The sequence below is a fragment of the Vanellus vanellus genome (assembly GCF_965231255.1).
Source record: "Vanellus vanellus genome assembly, chromosome: 4".
Taxonomy (NCBI): Eukaryota; Metazoa; Chordata; class Aves; order Charadriiformes; family Charadriidae; genus Vanellus; species Vanellus vanellus.
In genome coordinates this window covers 11,781,619-11,794,302 of record NC_138909.1, presented here as the reverse complement: position 1 = coordinate 11,794,302, position 12,684 = coordinate 11,781,619, and the positions used below count along the sequence as shown (strand labels likewise).

At 35.5% G+C, this 12,684-nt stretch overlaps 1 long non-coding RNA gene across 1 annotated transcript; it reads left to right on the top strand.

The window, feature by feature from the left end:
- Positions 1 to 1,419: 1,419 nt before the first annotated feature.
- Positions 1,420 to 12,249, top strand: LOC309671151. The gene is made up of 3 exons (XR_014269110.1): positions 1,420 to 1,623; positions 9,452 to 9,519; positions 12,217 to 12,249. It is a non-coding gene; the product is annotated as an uncharacterized lncRNA (long non-coding RNA).
- The last annotated feature ends 435 nt before the right edge of the window (positions 12,250 to 12,684 follow it).

Genomic DNA, 12,684 nt, shown 5'->3' with positions numbered 1-12,684 from the left:
TTTATAGTACAATAGCTGTGATTTAATATATGACTGCAAATATTTTTTCATAAAACAAAAATGCATTTTAATAATAGACCTCTGATCAAACACAGACTGCGATGTAGGAGAAAAGACACTTTGATCTTTGAAGTGAAGAATAAAAATACAAATCTCGCATTCAATAAAAAACATTCTTGACTTGGAGAGAAAACAAATCGAATCTAGGATAAACAGCTTACTAAGTAAAGAGAAGAAATGACTTTTTTGAAGTTACGTTTAGAGTTTATAATAATGGCACAGGTAAAAACACACTTTTTTTTCCGTTGCTGGGATATTTAAAAATCTGCCATTACAGTAACTGTCATCCATTTCTCTTTTAGGTAGAATACATACTAGATGCTGAGTAAATTAGTGTTTATTATTTTACTTCCTACATTATATATGATTTTGTACTTGTCATGGACACTGTCAGTAAAGAAAAGGTACGAAAGACAATGGTCCTGTATATAAATAGCATACTACAGCTGATAATGGTAAATAACATTGATAAACACACAGGTTCTGAGTATATTTATTAAAATGGATACCTGATAATTAAATTTAACAGGCATGCCATTTTCAGTGTTTAAAGTAGAGTGATATTACAGAGAGTAAGATAAAGTACATAAGAAATGTACAATTTCTATAAATCATGTTCCCGAGACTGTGTTTCGGAAGAGGCATAGTGGAAAATAAAGACAAAGAGATCTTAGTCATGTTGAATTATTCATATTGTAGTAACTGGACAATATTTATTCTCAGTAATGCACTTGTACCTCTGGAGAGCTGAAATGCATCAAAGCTTGTTTATTGTTGATTTATGATGACAAAAAATAAGAAATATTCTATCGTCATAATTTTGGAAATGATCAAAATTTCCTCCAAGAAGACAAAGGGGGATGTTTGTGGTAAGGAATTCCACTGAAAAAATAAGGCTTATGACAAAATACTAATCATGACTTGCTTCTGGCTGGAGCTATTAAAATTAAATTTCTCTGTTCTGAATACAAGTATATAGTGTGTTCTACTTTTCTGAGTAAGAAAAACTACGTATTTGTGGGGTTTTATATCTATGTAGACTAAAAATAAATAATGAAATGCTTTAGCCCTGGAATCTCTGTAAAGTCTGGCATAATTTTATGAGATCAGGCCACTCAATTCAGCACAGGTATACTCACTAAGGCTACTTATCACCAACAAGAAAACCAACATTTGATAGGCAAATAGATTTTCAAAGCTATTTGACACTGGTGAACCTCCACTGTAACCAACAGCAGATGTTGGGTTAAGAGCTGTGAATGTGAGAAAGAAAATTAACTGCGTGTTCTGGGTTTTTTTGAGCTGCTTTAGCGACTTTCAGGGTCACTGCTCTCTCTGGCTGCCTCCCTTGGCTGGTGACAGGGGACTTTTCACGGAGGATGACCTTCGGAGGATTTGCCTGCCGTTTGCATCAACCAAAGGAAGAGTATACTGCCTTTGCAAAGGAGTAGACTGATTCCAGGAATCTGCAGTCCTTACAGTCTGCTCACCATCATCTTTCACGAAATATCCCTCCTTGGCTGTCACCTGGGCTGTCCGTGTGAGATGTCACATTTCAGTTGGGTAAGCAATTGACTTACAGCTCTAAATTAAGAGAGGTGTTTAATTACCAAGAGTAGGGCCTTGTGGTTGTTTTCTCCCTCTCACCCCATCAAGATGTGTCTTGTAGTAGATCAAATGTGACATGATAGAAAAGTGAAAGTTGCTAGCAAAAATGTTAGAGAAATGTCTTTCATATACATGGATAACTTGGCATGATTGACACGGCAAGGAGGATTGAATGGTTGCTGCCTATAAATGCAAACAGTGTTACTCACTAAGAAAGGGAAAGAACTAAATACAAATAGTATAAAAAGATGAATAGTTATCACCTGAGCATAAACAAAAATAAATTAGAAGGCCCTTAATGTCTTGCTAAAGCTTGCTAGCAAGTAAAAGCTGTCTTTGACTGGAAATACAGGCAACAGAAGTCAAATGATAAGAGGCTTCTAAGACAGGGATCGATAATTTTATGAAGGCAATTTTGTGACATGGGTGTCTGATGTGACAGAATAACTTAGGAAATCCATTTCTGTTCAACAAAGCCCATATTGGCTTTTTTTATTGGCTCTATAAAATATAGCTTGCTTTAAACAAAGAACAAATCAATAACACTGGAGAACACTAATCAGTAATAAGGGAGTTTATTAGGTTAAGTATTGTGGCTTACTATGGACTAAAAATCAGATTTTTTTTTTCAAGGCAAATTTTGAAAAGAAATTGACAGTCATTTAGAAGGATCTGAACAAGGTATTGGTTTCAAAATATGCTCTTCTCATCCGGTGCTCTGATTTTCTTTGATTTCAACGGAGGCTAATGAGTTCTGTAGTTCTGTTCGTGAGCTATTAAAAATAAGATCTTGAGTAGCAGCCATAAGCGTGAAATTCTTGAATGATTTGAAGTCTATTGAAAGTCTTTGCTACAGCCTTTATACATGCTTCAGTTTCTCTGCTCTCCATGCTGTAAGGTCGAATGAATTAACCTCCACCCTGGGTTTAGCACTGAAGAAACAATTTTCCAAGGCAATATAAAGTCTTAGAACTGGAGATAAGGATTTGGAGTTGGAAGGCAACTTGTAGACAGAAACAATAGAAGTCCAAGGGGGATTGTGTGGGTTTTAGTTCCTTGTGGGTGCGGCAAAAGTGTGTTTGACAATACAGTCCCACAAAACTGAAGACCATTTAGCTGAGGGCTTCTACGGGACTTCTCGTGGCCCTGACTATCTCCACTTTGCAGCATGTGTTAGCACCAGTACTTGCGTGACTTCAGAGTGAGCCAGCGTGGGAAGGCGATCCAGCTGAAAACAGAGTTGGGTGTGGTTTTTTTTTGGGGGGGGTGGGGGTGGGGGGGGTGGGCGAGAGTGCCTATGTTGGTGGGGGAAGATGGCAATTTTCATTTAGAAAGAACTCCCCGAGCTATAATCCTCTGAAGTCACAGTGGCATTTGTGGTGGCAAAAAGGTGATGCTGGGAATGCATAGTTGAGGATCCTGCATCAGCTGGATAGACTAAAATCTCTCTAAATTGCTGAGAAGAAAAAGACAATGAGAAAAAGTTGCAGCAGGATAGGTGTTAGTTCCTGTCCCTCTCCTTGGTACAAACAGAATTGGATTGAGTCTGCTGCACAGTAACTGACGGGTACTGGGTCCCTCATTACAGTTTACTTTTGGTCACATATACTTCTATTCAAGGTTCTCCTCAGGAACTAAGCATATTTCAGCTCATACTGGGACTATTGGGTTAAAACTATACTGTGGAATTCTGTTGAATACAAAATCTTACAATGAAAGAATCTGAACATTTTACAAGTTGCATCTGATTTTTTTTTGTTTAAAAAAAGCATCTGTGAAATGCTTCTTAAAGCAATCCAGGAAAAAAATTCAAAATATGTGCTGTCTCATTCTTTATGAAGTTTATAAACCAGGCCTCCAGCTCAGCAACACACACTCCAAGACTTCAAGTACTTAAACAGGCCTTTCTTCAAGGCATGTCGACAGACTTTGCAGCATCAGAATGTATCAAACACTAAGTAATAATGACTACAAAACAATAAAATTGAAATTAGTATGCTGAAGGAAGGAGATTAAATTGATAGGCATTTACTCACTAAAGCTTTGGCAAGCAAAACCTTTCTTGTATTTTTTGCTACTTTTTGTTCTGATCATCCTCTGAATTGACAAGACTAAAGGAAGCTGTTAAAAAGCTTTAGTGAAACTTGACTATGTTGTGGATTGGAAGTTGTCAGTGGGATGTAAGCAGCAAAACCCTTACCAAATTGTAATCAAAATCATGAAACAGAAAGTGTTAAGTTTGAAAACCCTTTGAATTATTATAGTTCTCATAATTTAAAAAAATCAGTGCTATCACCACCAAGAATTCTGAATTAATAATTATAAAAATTTCATTATTCCACTTCATCTTTATTAAGAGCTAATTTCAGGAAAATTGCGCTATAGCATGAAATCTTCGTAGCTATTTCAACATTAATGCAGAAGAACTTTTCCAATATGTATAATATGTGGAAATCATATGCATTGACCATGTAATAGGAGAGCAAGTGAGATAATTTTTAACGTTAAAAGTTAAAGTTTTAATGTTTAATGTTTTAAAGTTAAAAAAAAGTCTGGGAAAAGAAGGGAAGGGACAGCTGCATCAACATTCAATTAGAGTAAGATTTCTCTCGGAATTTGGATGATACGCAATTGGTAGATTTTTGGGTGGGGTTTTGGTTTTGGGTGGTGTTTTTTTTCAGACAATACCCAAGACGTCATTGAACATTGGGCAAAAGAACAGGAAAAGATAGAGTAATTTAGTGGTGTTCTCTAAGAGGGTTCTTAACGGACCAGCAGGATACTGAAAATTTTGTCAAAAATCCATCAATTGACTTAAGAGCAGAGACTGGAAATATTTTAACATATAACTTCTCACACACACACAAAAGATGTTGAAATGATAGAGGAATCCATTATGTGAGCTTTTCTATTATGCTTATGATAATGTTAAAGTCAGAATATTAAACAGAGAATATTTAAATGCACTGTCGTACTGATTAAATTAGATCAAGAAGAATGGCAGACATAAGAATACAATTGCAAAAAAGCAATCGATGTGTCCAAACCCATAGGCAAACCTGTAAAAAAAAGTGAATCAACTTTACAAAAAAGAAGTGATTAGAAAGCAAGATGGGAAGCGATATATTGTCAATAAATAAGCACTGTTTCTTTGGATATCAGTGCCAAAAATATGTCACATGGGCTCATATCCTAAGGATATCTCAAATGAATTAAATGAAGAAAACAATGTGGTGTAACTTCTGCATCTGAATGAGGCAGAAGGAAGCAATGTAAATGTTGTTTTTATATACAAAATACAAAGAACAGCTTCTCTAAAGGACATAAATTACTTCCCCCCCCCCCAAGTTATGAAGCATGGAAGTTCAGCTCTAGCCTACTGTTATGTGTGTGCTCTGAAACTTTATGAGCTTAGTTACCCGAAGACTCTCAGATCTAAAATCTTGAAAGCTTTAACATCAAAAACACATTTATGTGGTTCATAAAAAGAGTACGTGGTAGATAAGTGTTTGTCACATGGACAAAAGACAACCAAAAAGAAGTGCTCTGAAATACATTGTTCTTAGACAGGAGATGTTTGAAAATAAAGAAATTTAGAAACCCAAGACCTAATGATTTTTTTCCTGGGAAAAACAGCTTTTGTTTGAAAAATCACTCTTACCAAAGGATATTACTCTCCAGTTAGTACAAATTAGCAGGGATTGAGTAAGCATTGTGTTCTTCCACAATCTTTCTTCTGCAACATAGCATTCTCACAACAGCATTGCTTTCAGTTGCTATTGGTGTTTTTGAGGCTGCTGTCATCTCACTGAGGCTGTCATATTTCTGCGCCCCTAGGAACATGTGTACCCAGTGGAAATGAGTGTCAAAATGATTTTGACTAAGGGTTCTGGAAAACTTTCATGTTAAATCACAATTATACTTACATTTTAATGTGTAGTTTGTTCTCATACTGTGCTGATAAATTTTAGTTTACTAAAGAAGAAAAGTTATTAATGAGAATGGAAATACCAGTTTTCCTTCACTTGTGTTCTCAGAGTATCTAAACCAGTTTCAGAAATTTCTGTTTAATGAGGTGAATCAAAAACAAGGATTGTCTGAAAGACACATCTCAAGGAAAGCCAGGTAGGTAGGTAGTTCCCTGTGATTCTAAATCAAATTCTGCGGTTCAGTTTTCAAAACCTATTTAAAGAATAACTAGCAATCATAGAAACCACAGTATGCAAATAAACTGTTCAATTTGAAATCCTAAGCTGGATGTTCTTCCAACAGCTGAAACAATATCAAAGTGTTCCTTTGGTAAATCTGCAAAACATTTTCAGGTGTGTGAAATTTTATATTTACATTTTTGTCGGGTTCCTGATTGTTTCTCCATCAGTTTTCTGTGGGTTTACTGTATTTCAATGAAAAGTGAATAAAACTGTGAAAACCTGTGGAATATTATTCTTCCACAGTTGACATTTGGAGAATTACAACCGGTAATGTGATTATCCAATAGGTTCCACATTACAGTTGTCATACATGATTTCTCAGAGCCCCAGTGTGTTCTCAGACGTCTTGCCCTTGTTACCTGTAGAGCTTTGCAGAAATTAATCTGGAGGAACATCCAACACCCCGTTGGAATGCCTCACTTAAAAGGAGGGGCAGCTGTTCTAGGAAAAGAGAAATATATGAAACTTGACACGGAACATTTAGGGCATACCTGAGTATTTATCAAGCTTGATTTTTTGATAAGTACTTAGTAATTATTTTACATGATGGGACCTCTTTATATTTTGTACATTGAAAAAACAATGAGGTGTTTTATTTATGTATTTAAGATGTGATTGTCATGAAATGGTAAAATTTAAATTGCATGTTGTATTACAGTTTAGGATTAATTTGATTATCCTACCATGACTCTTCAGGTGTAGCACTTGGGCCAAACCCTACCTATAAAGCCCTGATGGGCACCTTCATGACTAAACGCTGCTTGTAGTGGCTGTTGAAGTTTAGGGAGGGGTCAGAGGACTAACGTCGAACCACCCAGTAACAACAGAGCCATAGGTGGTAGAAGAAGGAAGGGAAGCCAAAGAAAATGAAACTGCAAAAATTTCTGTCACGTGTGGGGTACTGGAACAGGGATTGTGTGAAATAGCCCAGTATCACCTTGGAGCTACATACATAGAGCGTGCGGCTATGTCTAACCTTCTCCCAATTTAACTCCCTTAAAAGCAAAAAAGCCCAAATAAACAAGCGCTGTCATTGATCTTGGTTTAAGAATATTCGTAACAGTAGCTGTTGTCCTTAGACATGACAAGCACTTAAAAGAGATTTGATGTTTTAAGTGGTAGATGAAATTGTTCTTTGCTATAACGGATTCGGTGTGCCTGTAACTTAAAAGTGGAATGCCTGTTTGTGTTGGTGGTTGCATTTGGTATAGCGTAATCTGTAGATTACTGGAGGCAGTATTTCTTTAAATTGTGTTTCGTCTCTCTTTGGAAATTGCTGTAACTTCTCATAAACACTTAGACTGATCTGAATCCTACCGTGGTTTCTGGAACTATCGCGTTTGTTTAAAAGAATCGTTTCCCTCTTTAAATATTTTCAATTTCTGCTGTTTGCTGGGTCCCTCGTGCATTTGAAAGGTCGCTGTCAAGCATCTGTTTTTTTCCATAAATTAAAATCTGTGATGCAAAAAAAATTAACCATATTCCTTCACATTGCTGAAAAAACTGCAGTGTGAGAAACAAAATATAAAATCTGCCCCATCTGAATGTTTTTCAGTGTTTAAACCCATAAATATATTTTGATAGGTACTTGACTAAAATGGTATAAAGTGAGTGTTGCTGTTGTTTTGGAAACATGTAACATTCTGAAAAGTAATAAAGGGAGCTTGTATTTACCCAGAGAAGGAATTCCCCCATCTCTTTCCATTTGCTTGTTTTGCATAAGAAAATGAGCTTTAATAGGGGAACACTTGATAGAGATAAATTAGTGTCATTTTATTTGACGCTTTTCTTAGTTTTTTCTATCTGAAGTAAAGAAAGAAAATAGAAAAGCAAATTATGGTGTTCTCTCACATTGTGTGAGACTCCTCTGCCACTGTAAAATCACAACAGAAGAACATTACTTCAATAATCTGTGTTATTTAAAGAAGCTCATTAGCACCTTTGTAAATTGCAACATTGCTAGTGTTGTAACTTTGCATCCAGAAGAGCTATTGTAGGAAAAAAAAAAAAAAGCATGTCCCTTGTGCAATTAAGAATTGAAATGTTCTGAGTAGTTTGAACTGAATTTTACGTTATAAAACTTATCGTTTCAATTTGAAATAAGGAGTTAGCAGTGATAGGCATTTATACTGCTTGTAAGGGATTTATCATCTGAATAAACTAAAGGTTATACAGTTTTTGAAGGCAAATAGTGAAAGTTCATGTGGGCAGCTCTGTGAGAATAAGAGTCAGTGGTCTCTGAGTGAGTCTTATGCTTCAGCAAAATACCTTTTTTTTTTTGGCTCATTTACCCATCTACAATCTGCACTATCACTGTACCCAGTCTACTATCCAACTGAATAAACAGCTTTTTATTTCAGAACTATTATCTTTCTTTCAAAGTACACTTACTGTTTTTTTCACGCCGTCATGAATTGAAAACAAAGACATTGCATGCAAAATTTGAAAAATATTCAACTATGCAATTCTTAGGAATTTTATTTCTATACATTATTACTTATGCTGACACAGTATTATCAAATAGATTAGGATTACTAAAATGTTTTTCCTGCGATCAAAAAAGGAGAGAAGGACTGGATCCCTTAGTGAGTAATTTTATACACTGTATACAGTTGGAATTTAATTTCGTCTTGCAATTTGAGAGATTTCCATCAAGAAATGTTTGATTAGCCAGTTATTGCACAAATACAAACAAAATATAGTCTCTGCTCTCTTACTGCACAAATTAAATGACAAAGCAAGGCTATTAACTGGTAGAAAAAGATTGCAGTTTGAATACCAAACTTCTGTTCTTTGAAGCAGAGTTTATCTGAAAAGCCATGTAAGGTAAGCTTTTTGTATTATTTTTTTTCTTCCCGTTCCTAAACTCCTCTTAGCCCTGTAGATTTTGTCTAGTAAATTTTTGTTAGAGAGTTCCTTATGGCAGAGATTACATGTTTGTACTGTACTTGGTGTAATAGATTCCTACTCTAAATGGAGTCAATGTATGTTGTCAAGTTGGAAAGATAACAAGGTAGTTTTAATATTTTACTTCACAAATGCAATGAGAGTTTACATCGTCTCTGAATTTAACTGAAAGGGTGCACTATAGAATGAGTTGGTTTATACTTTTACCCCTCATGCACCTCAGGACTTATAAATCGAAGAACCGTTTTTAAAAAATAGCACAAAATTAAAAATTAAAACAATGAAACCCTGTATAGGGGATGTAACAATACAAGAAGTCCTGTAATTTATTTCTGCTAAGAACAGACGTAATAACTCTGTCTCCTACAACCGATGTGGATAAGGTGTTCATCTGATGAGAATGTAATTGTGATATTGCTGAAAAAGGAGTCCCTGAATCAGAGGTGTCCGGAGAACAGTTCAGTTTCACTGCAGTTTTCGAGGTTCTTGTTTCTGTTCTGTGTTGGAATGAAAACAAACCTTTCCGATATTTCCCTGTTCTATGTGGATTGAGTCTTTTTGTGTTTTTTCCACCTTGGTGGATCCCCCTATGTCGTCCTTCAGTCTCCACACATACTTGCAGAGCAACACTGAAGACTGTTCTCCTTTCTCTCTCTGTGTCCTAGGAGGTGGCTCTGGTCTCCACTTCAACATGAGGCTGTGAATTTCTCCTCCGTGCTGTGCTGCTGCTTCTGTAAGTCTCTGATTTCATTCCACATACTGAAATCCTGGTCACTTACACAGAAAGGCACTGGTCTTCTTCAGTGGTTTGTGATTGGTGCTTATTGTTAACCCTTGAAGATGACCTGGGTCAGTCTGTGTAGCCATGGGTCATCAACTGCTTAAACTTGGGCCAAATGTCAGTTTGTAATGTAATGCATATCAGTTTCTCAAATCTTCTTAGAATGTTCCTAGAATTGCACTTTTGCCAAGGTTTACTTTTGTTGAAAATATGACCCTCTCTATCCTCGAAGTTATCTTACACACTTCTTGTAGCAAAATAAACTTTTAAGATGGTGTTTTAAGCAACCTTGATAGAATGCTTATGAACTAGTTGAGGATAAAAGATACAGGAACTGTTAAATTCTCTTGTATTTCTGTAAGCAAAATAAAACAAGGTTTGAGGAACCAGAAGATGGAGAAATAAAAGGCTCACAGAACAGAAACCTCTTGAGACTAACTTATGCTCCCAGCTTCTTTTGCCACCTACCCTTTAAAGATTTCTTTCTAGATGGTATTTCAATCAATTCAGTGTTGAAATACTAAAATTTAGACCTTTCCCATTACAAGAAAGTTGGCTGGTATAATTCAATTTTTATAAAGTCTTTTATAAATCCACAAAATCCTACTGCTGCGGACATAGAGTAGAAGTAACTATGTACGGTCATAGAAGGAGAAATATTTATCATTTTTTTTACTACATAGCATGCTTTTTTTGTGTGTCTGATATTACTGGAACGAGTCCTGAGTGATAGTTCCATTGCTGCTTTTAAGACAGCAGTTAATTACAGCAGACTGACTATGCTGAATATAATGTACACAGTGTGCTTGACATTTAGTCAGAAGTTCCACCCCTATTCTATGTACAAATACAGTGAAGAAGCTGTTGTCTATGGAAGCTTATTTTCTAGATTATAAATGTAATATTGCAATGACACAGGAAAAAAACTAAGGTTGAATACTGTGTACTTCTCTCATATAAGGAAAAAATAAATAAAATAAAAAATTAGAAAAAAAAAATCCCAAACCTGTTTGCCTCTTTAAAAGAACTATGGAGGTCTTTACTGTGCCTTAACTGAGTCATTCATTATCCCAGGAACAACTAATTTTATTTTTCTTATCTTTGGTATAATTGTTACAGGTGTCATAGATAATAAGAGAATTATCAGAATGAAATGATCTACATATCTTTGAATGACTTGAAGTTCAAGACATGTTGACTCAGTGAGTTACATTGATTTCAAAAGGAGAAGTATTAATTCGAGTGGAAGCTGCTTTATGTTCATCTGGTGTGTAATTAAGCTTATCTACACATGCATTATCTATGGAGAAACTTCCCTAGTTTCCAATTTACTTTTTTAAAATGTTTTACCTGTATAAATGTATATAATTAATACACGTGCATACAGGTGTGCAAATTCATATGCATATAAAATCTATAAAATTATAAATATGAAAACCAAGTATAGATTTAGGAGACTAAGTTGAGCTTTTTTTAAAATACAGTCTGTGCTTTCAAGATTAAAAATAACTCTGATGTGGGTGATGTAAAGGAAAGGATATCTGCCCAATCCCTGGAAGTGTTCAAGCCAGGTTGGATGGGGTTGGATGGGCAAGCTGGTCTAGTGGGAGGTGTCCCTGCCTCAGGCAGGGGGATTGGAACTAGGTGATCTTTAAGGTCCCTTCCAGTCCAAACCATTCTGGGATCCTATGTAATATGTTGTTTTTACATTGAAGCAAGCAAAAGAAAGGAGAGTGTTTAGATAAAGAACTTTTTTGTAAAACACGTACCTTGCTCTGTGTTATTGGGGTACCTCTGACATCCATCCTCTAGATCCGAGGTCTAGAAAAGCTTTATTGCATTGCAGTGGAGGCATAGAAAAATAGTGACAGTTATTTCATTTAATAAGTTTGAATAATAGGCAGTAAATAAGTTTTTTACTCTCACTTCCATTGGTGAAATTAAAGCAGAGTAATTTATGCCTTGCTTCCTTGTTGAGTTCTTTGTGCTGCACTTCATCCATCTCACATCAGCCTTCACTCATACGAAAAGAGTGTAATTTTATGTGAGAAAAATGGTACCTGCATCAGACTGATTGTATGTTCATCCTTGTTTAATTCCTTATTTCATATTTATGAGAGGGTGAAAAAATAGTGGATATTTATTGTTTAGCAAAGTACATTTTTTTCCCCTAAGAATTCACTATAATTCTGATTAACCCAGTATCCTGAGGAACTTGACATTCTAAGGGTCTTGTGTGTTTGAAGATACAGAGGGTGGTGGATTGTTTAAAGGGAAAAAAAAGCTAGATCAAACAGTAACACATTAATCAGGATGGACACTTACAGAATGTGTTCCTAAGAGATACATTTGATTTTGCTGAAAGTGAGATCTTATTGTTTGCATCACTGTCATTACAGAGGGAATTCAACTAATTCTTCCAGAATGAAGCAGCAGTTTATAAAATAATTATTAGTGAGGAATAGCATTAAGATCCAATACTTCTTTAGGGCTTGCTTCAAAGAGATTAAATGAGAAAGATTGACATTGCATGCATAGAGATCAGGGATTTGAAACAATGCCATAAAGTAATTTTTTTTTTTCTTCTGTGTGATGAATAAGTGTGTCAGTTAATAATTAAGAGGAATAATTATGCCAAATATTTTTTAGATATCAACGGTGCAAAGTGAGCAAGAGGAAGTCTGCTTTTGGGAAATGTAAGCTTGGGGTTTTTTTTTGTTTTTTTTTTTTTTTTATTTTACTGCTAAAAGATTAGGTAATTCTTTATGGGAACACTATATATTATTAGTTACAGTCAGGCTATGGTAGAGTCAGGCATCCAGTCCGGCCTGAGTAGAGAAGGCAACAAAGCTTACTCTGTTCGTAGACCAGTCCAGAAAGAAAAATAAATTAACTCTGTGAACCCAAAAGTCCACTTTCCCCACAATGTCCTTTTTTCAGTGGCGAAGCAGTATAGAAGAGAACAGAGGAGTACTACTCCCTCTTCAGATGCTGAGTTTGGGTTAATGAATATATAGGAAGTGAGAAGGGAAGAATAAATTATGTTGCTACCAAATTTCTGGTCTTACCTTTGCATTCCTTTTTATTTCGGCAAGTTATTCAATAAATATAAAGTAG